Genomic DNA, 13,258 nt, shown 5'->3' with positions numbered 1-13,258 from the left:
TCGCAATGAAGGATGTTTTGATGTCGGTCACTGGGTATTCCTACGGCTAAAAACATATAAACAAATATCCCTCAAGCAAGCTAAGAAGGATAATAAATTATCACCAAAGTATTATGGTCTGTACAAGGTGTTGCAAAAGATTGGTACTATGGCATACACATTGGGGCTTCCTGCAGCTTCCCAAGTGCACCTAGTTTTCCATGTTTCATGTTTAAGGAAGGTTATATGTTGTAGGCTCCCAGTTCGAACAATATTGACAAAACTTGATGAGGAAGGAAAAATCATATTGGAACCCGAAGCAGTCACAAAAACAAGAACTCGATAGCTATGAAATCGATCAATTTCGGAGTATCTCATCAAGTGGAAGAACTTATTTGCTGAAGATTCCACATGGGAGGATGAGAATTGTATACAAAAGCATCCAGAACTACTCAAGTGTTGAGGACTACGCTTTTTGAAAGGAGAGGGGAATCTTAGGTCCCTATAATACTAGTGATTCCCCAATTACTATTGTCATTGTATCCCTTATTGTTATTATTGTGCCCCTATTGTCCCAATATTGTTATTAGTGTGCCCCATAGAAACCCACTATTGCTATTATTGCTCCCTTATGTTATTATTGTTATGTCGTCTTGATTATATTATGACCCCTTAGAGTCCTATATGTAGAAGGGATGTTTAGTCATTTGTATCATCCAAGAATTTTTCATTATGCATCTCGAGTTTAACTTCCAACGGTGTCCTTTGACCCTGCTCTCTTGGAGGCCATTGTACCTATACTGCTGAGAGGTGGGAGAACACCTAATATACCTGGAGACATAATGACACTCATGGAAAGAAATCTATTAGTTAAAAACTAAAACACATTCCTGGGTGACTCGCAGTAAATATTACAGAATTTTCACGAGGAGGCTGGGAGACTGACTACCAAAGCTGCACAATGCATAATCCAAGCTTTCAGAAGGTTAAGTGACTATTGAAACCATGCAATGCACAGTCCAGTCTTCCTGTTGATGGCTCAAATTGTGTAATGTGTAGTTTTAGTGAGCAAGGACATGCATGTCGAGAAATTGCATTGTGCAATTTTTTGGGTCAGCACGACATTGCCTCCTAGAATTGTGAAATGCAAGCCTGGGGATTAATGCTAGATAGGATTGTGCAATTTCTAGAGGGAAGGAAGAGCCTTCAGTTCCAAAAATGTGCATTTCTATCCAGCCAAGGCAAGGTCCGGGCCAAGGCAGCCCAAACATGCCGACGAGCAGCTGAAGACATGAGAAGGTTTGAATGCGTGGTGAGACTGAGTGCAAGAAAGAGTAAATGATCATGAATGAAAGCAAAGAGTGTAGGATTCAGACAATGGGAATGCATGAATGTGTGAAACAAGTTGCTGCAATAACAACCGTTAGTGGAAAACAATGTCATGCATCCGACAGTAGTGAGATGTAAGTAAAACTTGAAACGATGCTTCTACAAGCTAATATATAGTAAAACAACAACAAGAATTCAATAAATCCAAGAAAACAACACTCGTACAAAGAGAAATACAAAAAGTGAAAGAAAAGCGACAAATGACATGAAAATCAAACTTACCTGGAAAAATTCGAGCTGATTGTGTCGAAGACTCCTAGATGTGTTGTGGGATGTCAGTGCTCCAAGATCGATGTCAGAATGATCTCTAGAGCATGGAATAAATGATTTTGAGGCTTATGACACTTGTGCCACAAATCTGGGAAAAGGCAACACTTGGAGGGAAGTTTTTGAAACTATCTTTGCATGTAACATTCAACTGCTAAAAATAGATCCCTAAAATTTAGGGATGCTTTTTGCTATTTTAGGAAAAACAACCCAAGGATGCAAATCAGGATTGCTCAGTCCTGAAGGGAACCGGTCAACTTGAAGGCACATGGAGCAGTTTGCAAGCTTGGGAAAGGGATTTGTGTAGCTTTTGGGCTAAGAAGGGTTGGTTGTCCCTCAGGAAATGGACAATATCTGGGGTCACCAGGTCACTGTCTCCCAGAATTGCACAATTTGTCAGTTGAAGCCCAATGATTGGCTGGATTATGCAGTTTTCTGAGGGAGGGTTTCCTAGTTGGAGTACACAATTATGGACCCCAAAAGGCAACCCAACAAGATTGTGTCATTTATGGAGGGAAGGTTGGTTCCCTTGCATAATTATGCAATTTTCTGAGTGAGGATCTCAGCCAAAAAATAAACTTGGAGTACACAATTATGGACCCCAAAAGGCAACCCAACAAGATTGTGTCATTTATGGAGGGAAGATTGGTTGCCTTGCATAATTATGCAATTTTCTGAGTGAGGATCTCAGCCAGAAAATAAACTAAGTCTAGAAAGGAAGCCTGTGATGGGAGACAAGTAAGTTGACATGCACAGGATGGCAAGCCTTTGAAACTCCACTGAAGCATATTTACTTGACATTGTAATACATGCTTCAAAGGATGGTTGGTAGGGAGGCTCCAAAACGGGGCTAAGGAAAACTTTTGGAGGGTGTTTGTAGCCACTACAACACTTGGCGCCACATTGGTAGAACTTTAGCTCTTTGAATGAACCTTGTTTCACGAAAAGTAAGTCTAACACCTCCGGAAGTATTATTTAGTTCTTTCATAGTCTTGACTCCCACACTAGCTTAACTGAAAGATGTAGCACCTACCATGATCTTGGTCAGTCGACACAAATTCCAATCCAAGTCAACATAGTTGTTTCAATTGGGATGAGGGGTATATTGGTACACAATATGATAGTCAGAGTTTAAGTTTCATCTCTAGTGTTGCTCCGCTGCGAGCAGGCCTAGACAATACCCCAGCAGAGTCATGCAAAAACACAAGCATCACTCCACTGCCAGTGAGCCTCGTCAGTACCCTGGCAGAGTTACTTGTATGACATCTCTGTGTAGGAATCCTTTCTCTTCTTCCGCCTTATTCATTTTTCATTTTTCAAACATTTTCACATTTTCATTTTTTCTTCATTTTCATAATCGTGCATAGCACTTATCCATTTTAGTGGCCGAAGAGGGATCTCAACTTATTGGGATAAGAGTAGGTTGTTCCTTCATAGAATTATTTTGTATATACCTTTGACATACTTGTTAAGGTTTCCTCCCTCACCTTACTTGACAGAGCTGACAAGGGTTAACCCAAAACAACTGACTATAGTAGGTGATACTAGTTAGTGCACAAGCATTGTGTTTTCACTAAGGTTCTCTTCGAATAGAATGTATTTTCCATTGGTGTATTATGGATAGAAGATAACAAGTTCTACATACAGAGATAAGACAACAAATAACCAAATATTGATAACTACACAAGTCCTCTTGCACTTTACCCTCGCTTGTTTCAAGAGTCATACACGGTTTCATGTGAAACTAACCTACAAATGTAAACAAGCAAACAAACAACTAAAAGAGTGAATAGCATAAGAAAAATGCGAAAGCAAAGCGAGTAAGAAAGCAAAAAAATATACAAAGTAAGAAAGTAAGCATGCATGCAAGCAAACAAGACAACAAGCAAACACTACTCCTACTCCTAAGTTAACTATGCATGAGCATGATCACGTGAAGTGATATTTCCAGTGCAACCACCAACGCATTGCCCGACCCATTTTGGTGAAGGCATGGTTCACGAACAATGCATTTGGAAAATGAACAAACATGAAAGATGAAACAGTGACGACAAACAAACTCTAAGTTTAAATGCGTCCATAGAACGTAGATGAGTGTATGTGCATGACATGAAATCCATGGACTTACCATGGTGTTGTGTGACACAGCATGTAGATGTTAAGCATACGCATTCTCTTGAATATGACATGCAAGCAAACGAGAGAAATAAAGACAACTTGCATCGCACATGTGTTCCTGCTGTGTAAGATTCCTCTAATGCATGAGCGATGGGATCATGTAGTTCGAGTGAAGGAAGCACAATCTGTGCGTGGGATTCATCTTCAATGCATTCTGATGAATCATGAGAAGCCTTGGATGTTTCAACAATTTCCTGCTCAGAAATGAAACCAACCTCAGGATAGTGATGACTTGACATAACCATCATCTTGGGCTGAAGTGCCTCAATAGTCTGTGGGGTTTCAACTTCATCGAAAGATAGATCATCATAAACAGGTGGTTTTGAAAAATCAATAGCAATAGAATCAACATCGTGATCGAATAAGGGAGTAAATGGATCATGACAACGATCATAAGAAAAATCAATGATTTCATCGACATCCTGATGAACTGAAAAATCAAACAGAGGGGTAGATGAAAAGAAAGAATGTTCACCATCTGAGCTTCTGGAGAAAGCAGATGAAAAATAAAGTGGATTTTCAATGAAGCATTTGTCCTCTTCGTTGTGAAATAATAGCTAACATCTGGTGTGTTCTGCGAATGATCAACAATGGGTGTATCCGTTGGTGGATTTACACAAGAAAAATCAAAGAGGGTGGAATCAGCAAAGATGTCAGGGAAAAGTGGAGGAGGCATGGATAAAAGGAGATCATCCTTCACCATGGGTTGATGTTCAGGTTCCCAGTCATACTCATCATGAATTACAACACAGGTGGGTTGTGCAACACCGACTCCGTCGATTGCTTGATGCTTTTTCACAACAAGTGTATAGTCTGGAATGGAAGAACAAAAGACAATGAAATCCAGAGGATCAACAGAACACGGATATGAATATTGTGGTAACAGATGCATGTGACAACCCATAGGCTTTGGAACCAAATCAATGCAAAAATTAAGAGAAGTGATGCTGGGAGGATATGACATTTGAACAGATGTCTCCCACATCACTCTTTGGTGGTGAAGCTGTTTGATGAGGGAACAATGGACAATCACTTGTGACAATGACCATGTCCATTTGTGATTGTGTACCTCCATCACTGAAGTATGCTAAGTGAGGTTTGAACTTCAATTTCATCTTGGGATTGACTGTTTTGTTAAGATAGCATTCAAATTTGTCCCAAGATATTGAAACTTCATCTTGATTTTCAGATTTTGAAACTGCAATACACAAAGGTGCTGCCAAAATTCCATGGGAAAGTCTTGCGGAGTATTCCTTTGTTTTAACTATTTTTTGTCAAGAGGTTCTGGATCAAAATGATGGAAAGTAGATTCAATGAGATCATAGAACTAGTCAAGCGAGTGCACGCTATCAGGTGGAAGGTTGTTGCACCATCATTGTGGGGATTCAAAAAGTGTGCATGAAAGTAGCAAGTTGACCTATTCATTAGGGAAGTCATCTACATCATCAATAAATGCATATAAGCTTTAAAAGTACTCAGTCCAGGCCACTTCGCCTTCACCATCATACGTGAATTCCGACAAGAGATCAAAAAGCTCCCTCATGATGTCGATATGTTCATAATTAGAGAAACATCACTGAGGGATGCGTCTAACGGTATCCATGACATATATACAAACATTCAAAATAGGATGGGACGAAACAACTTGTCATTTGGCCCTCCTTCTAGCGCCAAAAATGTTCACAGCACTTGACTCGCCAACATGTCAGGGGATCTCCCCAATAATAAGTCGCAACTAAACCTCACACCATTTGGTGTAGGAGTCTCAGTAGTGGGTCGTATGATATCGCCTTGATTGCAGTTGCATGCAGAGGTAAGTAGGATGTCCTTGTCATTAGCAAGGGTGTAACCAGCATAGCAAGCTAAGGAAGGTGCATGAATGGTTCTAACAAATGAAAAGTGGAATGCCTTGGAAACCTGTGGAAATACGTATCTTGGAAGGGAACACATGAGAAAAGATACATCACAAGATAGAATATAGGTGAGCCAACAACCCAAACTGATGGTTAAACCAACAACACATCTCAACAAAATTCATACATACATATATAGAAATAGTCCATACACACATGCTTAAGAAAACAACTACATATATCATTAGTGTAACCAAGACAACTAAAATACAATAATAACATATGCATGAAACATGATGGCTCTGTTATATTAAGAAAGTGAGAGTTCCAATCATACATGCAACCATGACCAACCACTAGTTCCAATAGTGGAACATTACAGTCACTATCGCCTGCTCCTCCAGAGAGATATACTAGCTTTTCACTATGGAGAAGCCAAGGCTCATTACAATACACTCCAAGCTTTCTCTAAGATACACCAATAGGAATCTTGGCCACCAAAAGCCTGTACAATGAGTTATGAGGTTCTATAAATAGCAAAGGGTGGGGTGACCATTGGCATTCCCCTTTGTGACTCTTCACCTACCCTCATGACTCTTCAACTACTACATGATTGTTACATTCAACCATTAACACTTGGTCTTTCACTTTTATAAGATGTTACATTACAATCTGCACATGTACCCATGTGAGACAAGATAGTCTTGAGCAAGCCATGCAAGACACGACTATGACTTGGACAACTGTGGGAAGACCAACTCTTCGACATCCTCACGATGATCGATAGTGGCAAACCAATGCCAAGCTTGGTAGTCCATGATGGTGTCCATGTGCTCAATGGTTGCATCTTGCTGAAAGCGAACACTTGCCTCCGTTACATACGAGTACATTGATTTTGAATCCTCTTTCCAACCCATCTGATAAAATGTGCATCATAGTCTTGAGTGGAGCTGGACCAAAAACATATTGATCCATAGTGTTTGTGCTGATATCCAAGTCTATGCTAATGGCTACATGCATCAACTCATCAAAGTACATGTCCAGCTCCATTTGGACTTGGCTCTTTGATTTCAACTCGATGATTATGCCAATATATGGGATTGTGTGCATGCAAACAATGACATCCATGCTTCTAAACACCAGTGCATGCCAAGCCTAGAAACTGGTGATGAGATGCGAGAGTTCCTCATAGTTCTAGACCTGACTCCGAATGCATGCCTTCAACTCTACCGCCATCGACTTCATCATATTTGGAAAATGAAATCAGGATCCTTTGTATCTCATTTCCCATTTTTGCATTCAGTCAACAACAATGTGCAGATTTGACAAGATGCATGTTGTCTTAGCACAATGCTGCTGCCAACCATTGAGGTTGACAATTGCCTTATGCACAGTACCAAATTCGGAATACAACATCTGCATGACTATTTCAAAGGATGATACTTCATCCAGTATCCCTCTCTTCAACTATGCTCTAGTGGATGATGTAATCTATTCTCCTCCTAGCTTGGTTGCTTGTAACTCCTTGGCCATGCACTCGTTCTCTGCTCTCAAGAATCAAACAGTCGAGCTGTTGACCTCAACATATGCTTGGGTAGCATCGATCAATGCTGTTGGATGCTTGTGCACATCAGATACGATCACTCTTTCTTCAAACTGTATAATAGATGTATGGACATCCATAGTAGGCACTATGCATGACAGCACATCTTTGTGTTGCGACTCATCGAAAGATATGTTATGCATCTCTGCTTCTGAATTGTCTTCAAGGATCTCTATGTCTCCTTGCTCACTTGGGGCTTCCTCTTATTCTAGAACTAGTGAAGATGGTGGGGTGACCTCTTGGTTATGAGGCATGAGGTCTATATCTTGATCCAAATCTCACGACACCACATCTGTATCCTTCTTCCCTAGCATCTGTTCAACTTCTTGAGCTAAGTCCTACTCCTGCGACTACTCACTATGTCCGCTATGTTCCAACTGCTCGGATGAGTCTATAACCTATATGGGCGTAGTTTCATCAATCTGTGCATGTTGTGCTTCATGTTGTGTTTGTCCTTGTTGTGCTTCCTTCTCTTTTTTGCGCAACTCTTGTTCTTCTTTGAGTTGCTACTTCTGTTATCACTCCAAAATTTCTTTATATTTGATGAGGAAGAAATGATAGAGGAAACCACAAACCTACGTTGGAGATTAAGATCTAGCCTTCCTAATTCTCAAAGAGGGCTCTCTCTTTATCATTTAACTTTGTTTTAGTTATTTGATTTTAGGCTAGTTATGATTGTACTTGGGTTTTTATTTGGATTTGGTGGTGGGATCACTTACTTAGATGGATAGAGGGATATATTTTACCACTGGGCTATGGGGTCAAATGTCAAGCAAACAAGATTGGATCAAGTTCTAAAAATAGTGTCTACGGGGCAAGATAGTTGAGTTACATCAGATCTCAAGGCTAGATGGTGAAGTAGTTTTCAATTGGATCCAAGGAGAAATTAAAGGTTCCTTAGTCTGGATTATGAAGAATTTGAAAGAGGTCAACCTGGATGGGAGAGAAATTAAGGATTCTCAGATCTGGATATTAGAAGAAAACATAGAAATGATCAACTATTCAAAATATAGTTTACTCAAACAAACTCTGAGATAAATTTCCAGTTAATTCATTAAATTTTAGATAACATTTATGTTTCTGAGATACATAAGAAAATAACAAATTTGACAAAGGAAATACTTCACTGTAATAGCTCAACACATGAATCCTGTAATGCAATCTCTTTATTACTTAGTTCAGTTTGCTGACTTGAAAAAATTGGTACAATAACCCTTAGGTTTATCATCAAAATAACTATACAAATGTATAGAAATCCACTTGCAATACTTTGAATTATGAAGTATTTATACAAAAATAATTTACAAAATATCCCAAACAATCTTGGGAATTAATCTAGGAGAAAGAAATACCTTCATGCAAGAAGATAGAGAGAGATGTTCAACTGTTGTATGATGTCCCTGTTTAGTAGGTTGTGATGTCTTTATGATATGATATTTTGCCTTTTATTCTTTGCTTTGTTGTTGGTCTTCACGCTGGATGTTCTTTTCTCTCACAACTTTCAATTGATAGACTTCTACCTGATACTCTTTCATCTGGCTAGCCTGTCATTATCCTTTTACTGTGCTTTTTTCACCCTTACTACACATTTTTACATTTTGAATGTGTTTTTACTACAATAATTCATTCAATTTCTCCCATGTTTCTGCATCTGATAATTGGATATTTACCATCTTCCTGTAGATTTCGTCTTCTTCAGTGTATTTGGAAAAAGTGGGTTTATTTATGAAAAGGTGTTTTACCTCATGCTGGAGGTAAAACAAGTTCTCAAATGTCTGATATAGGACCTTGCTAGTATTCATCCCCTTCATAGATGAAGTGTTTACCCGATCCCTTGCCACTTCTCTAATTCTTAAGTTGTAGTCCTCCTATGGCATTAATTTATCATTTATTACTAAGGGATTTGTCAGACCCTTTTGCCTCAAAACTTCAAACTTAACCATGAATCTGTTTATAGCTAGCTGCATGGTTTGGCACTTATCTTTAAGGTTTAGCATTAAATTTATTTTGGTGAACACCCTTTTTACTTCCAATATTGTACCTGTGTTGTCAGGTATATGCAATTCCTGCAATATATACTTATTTTTGGAGTTAAGGAAGTGAATGATCCTAGAGGCTTCCTCTAGCATGTCCCCCCGTTATGTTTTCACTCTCTGTATGGCTTCTGTAGCCTCTTTCACTAAGTCAGTTTGTTCAAAAATCACTTGAATGGATGGCCAAATATCATTGACAGAGTCAATGATATTGGCCCATAATTGTTCCTTGGCTTGGCCAAGTGGCTCCTTCAAAGTCAATTCCTTCTCCAAGCTTTTTATTCTTTCATTCATTCTGGTTTCCTTTTGTACTTCTTCCTTATGCATAATCTGGGCAAGCTTATAGTCAGTCTCTAGACTGGTTATCTTTTCATTGAGCTTGTTCATTTATGTGGTCTGAATGGACATGTCTTCCATTGCCCTGACCAATTTACTTGCCTCATCACTTAGCTGAGTTGTTGCTGTTGACCCCGTTGCTGATGTAGATGTTGTGGTAGCTAGAAGTGTTGTAGCCATTGGAGCTGTAGGAGATAATGATGCTACCAAGGTGGATGGTACTACAGTAGTGACTCTTGGGATAACAATGGCAGGGGCAGTCTCAAGACTAGCTTGTTTCAACTGTATCAATTTGTCTAACTGCTTTTCCATTTCCTTTAGTTGATCATTCAATTGTAAAATGAGGTCCATCATTTCCTCCTGATGTGGTTGGATCTCAAGGACCTCTTTTGTCTGTGGGTGCTATGAATGAGGAAATTTGAGTTTCTTTTTTAGAGAAGCAATGTCCTCATTCTTCTTCTTTGTTAACTTTTCAGCAACTTTGATGTCATTGGGATGATGTCCCAGTTTAATTACCAAGTCCTCTAATGACTTGATCATGTTGTCCTTGGCCTGTGAGGAGGCCTTTTCCAATTTGTATTGTGTTGTAATGTTGTCTAATGAACTTTGTAGATTATGTGCAGCAATGTCTTTTCCTGTTAAGGTGGAGTAGATCATCTCACCTACCTACTTGTCGAATTCAATCTGGTCAATGCGATGAACATCCCTAGCGAAAACCTCAAAGTCTATTTTCCTGTAGTCAACTGATGTTTTTGGATACTATACAGTAGGCTACATGAAGGACACCTACATTTTTCCTGTTTTGATGTCAAAATCCAACATCAACCTACTTTGATTTGCTAGTGTGTGCTTTAAGTATTGAGCATAGGTTTCATCCTTCAACTGCTCATTTCTTAATTTGATTTCCTTGTATTTGTACTTAATATCATTTTCTTTATTCACTAGCCTTGTGAATGAAGAAACCTCAACACTGAGCTATCTCTCAATTAGTTGAGTGTTATATTTTGAGGGCTCTTGTGTTTCCCCTAAAGCTCCTGTTCCTTTGCTTCTTTCCACGATTGTATCAGTGTCAGTGATTTCCATTGATTCAATGGTGTCTTCCTATTCTATCACAGGACTAAGACTGGGCCTTTTCCTGTAACTGATCTCGAGTTTTTCATCTATGGTTTCCATGGCTGAACTAGAACCTTATTCTCTGTTTCTCTTTGGGTTTCTTTCCTCATTTTCTGGAGTTTGTAAAATAGGAGGAATATTAATTGGTTCTCCTAGTTATGGAACCTGCAAGAAATAACTTTCATCAATATGTTTCTCTACATCAATCAGTGTATTTTATACATCCACTACAGTACTGTCCATGTCAATTAGAGTGTTTTCCAACCATTTTGATTGGTTGGAAAACCTCTCAATGTCTAGCCTGGGATGATGGATGAAAGGTCCCAATTTGACCTTGATCCTCAATTTATTTATGGCTCCATGAGAGTCATACTATGACATAAAACTATTTTTGAACATCATTTCCTACAAAACCTTATCATCCTCTCGTCTAACTTCTCTGGTATTACAAATTAAGGGGCCCAATTAATTTTTCATTTTGAATTGGGTTTTCTTCCTAACTGCTAGGAAGTTGACTTCATCAGAATTGATAATATGCCTAAGGTATTCTAGTGCAAATATCCTCATGGGGAGGTATTTGAGCAGTTTCTAAGGGGCAAGTTGGCCTCCATAAATTCTTATTTCTATGTGGTTCTGGTACAGATACTAGTCTCCCACCTTATTGTTCTTGGCCAACTATAACACCCTTTTGATCTCTTGGCTGATTCTGGGCTGAGGGCTACTCATTAGCATATTCATGACAGGGCGGAAAAATAAATCTTGAAGTCCTTGTAAGTGAATATAATGGAGTACTTCTGGATCAAGGGTGTCTAATAGATAACTGACCTTGGATTTCCTTTGGTATCCAACTTCTGGATGTTGATAGGGAATTTGTCCAATTGATAATATAAGAACATATGAAATAATACAAATGAGTAGTTGAAGACTCTTTCAGTAGGTAATCTGGTGAATTTCTCATGCATCCTATCTGCTATAAACTGAGCATAGTTGTAAATTATAGCAGGAGGCTTGCCTGGGCTAAAGATGGAAAGGAAAGCCAGGACAACCTCATCGACATGCTAATCTGTGGTGTATCTTAGAATGCAAGAGAGCATGGTAATAATCTATCTCCCTCTCTAAAAAGAATGGTGGCAGCATAGGGAGGGCTATTTGTGGGAGTATGACATTCATCTATGATGAAAATTTGGAAAATTTGGGCTATTCTAGGAAGGTCTAACTTGGTATAAAGGTCCAACAATTCTCCAACAGATAGTGGGGTCTCATTAGGGATTGGTTGGACCTACAGTATTTGGTTAATGGATTCTGCAATGATGGTAAACAAAACTTGTTGGTCAGAGGTGACAATGGATCTTTGGCAGGGAATGTAGCAAGCGTGACAGAAGTGGATGATGTCTGGGAATGGGTGTAATTATGGAAACAAATATTTGGGAAAATTAGACTCCCAAAGGTGAATTTCATCATTCTAGTTTAAGAACATGTCCTTGCTCTAGCAATGGAACTTTAGAAGGTAAGCAAGGGAATATGTGTCCTTTATTTGGAAGTCTTTTTCTGCCAACGCAAGGTTTTCAATGCCTAGGTGAGGGGTTTGTAGAGGTCTCATGTCCAGAGAGGTTTGGGAAGAAATAACTGAATTTATATATTTGAATTAGGCTATGAGGGGTTTCAAAAGTGAGGTTTATAAGCACTATTAGAGTGGAAGGGTAGTTACAGTATGTAAAAGGAGGGTTTGGGGTATACAAATAAGCTTGTATTCAATTTAGGAAAATTTCTTAATTAATTTCAATTAATTAAGCTTTCAATTAGACTATGCATTTTCAAATTAAAGGGTCATTTTGGTTTTCCCAATAATACCTAGAAATTTGTGCCTGGCATTCAAACTGGGTTCAGTGGTGAATACAGAGGGTACTGTAGCTTTAACTGTCAACTTGTTGCTTTAATTACGTATCCCGAGCTTCTTGAATCGACAAAAGATGGTCAAATTTAGTTGCATAAGTTCAGGGTGTCGCAAATGGCTAAGCAGCAATCGTGGTGAAAAACGAATGAAAAGAGCAATTTGGGGCTCTTTTGGCCTTTTGATGGGTAACGATCACATTTTTGCGTGGAAAATATAAATGAACAGTGGGCAATTTTTGGCTTGGGCGGGGAGGTGGTTTTTTGGGCCATCACACTATTTTTGGAGGGAAGGTGGTATTTTTCACAAGCATGCGATCTAGCCTGGGGTTGCCACGTAACGAAATAGTGCTGAGGAAAAACCGAAAATCTTGCGTGCTCTCAGGCTGTTATCGGTCGAACGGTGAACCTGCGTGATATGGCTATACACCGTCGGATTTGGGGGTAGGCGATCGGAGGGCTATGGCGTGGTTAAGTTGCATGAAGGGAATCAGGAAAGGGATTTGGGAGGCTGAGGACTTAATTACAACAATTTGTAATTAATTAGTATATAATTGTTGGGTTTTTTAACATGAACATCGGGTTAATAAGGTGGGACCATGGGTTATGTCGTGGGG

Source organism: Pinus tabuliformis, chromosome 3_2 (assembly GCF_031772625.1).
Source record: "Pinus tabuliformis cultivar Carrire ecotype Pingquan chromosome 3_2, CPIR1, whole genome shotgun sequence".
NCBI lineage: Eukaryota > Viridiplantae > Streptophyta > Pinopsida > Pinales > Pinaceae > Pinus > Pinus tabuliformis.
Note: the sequence above shows the minus strand (reverse complement) of the source record.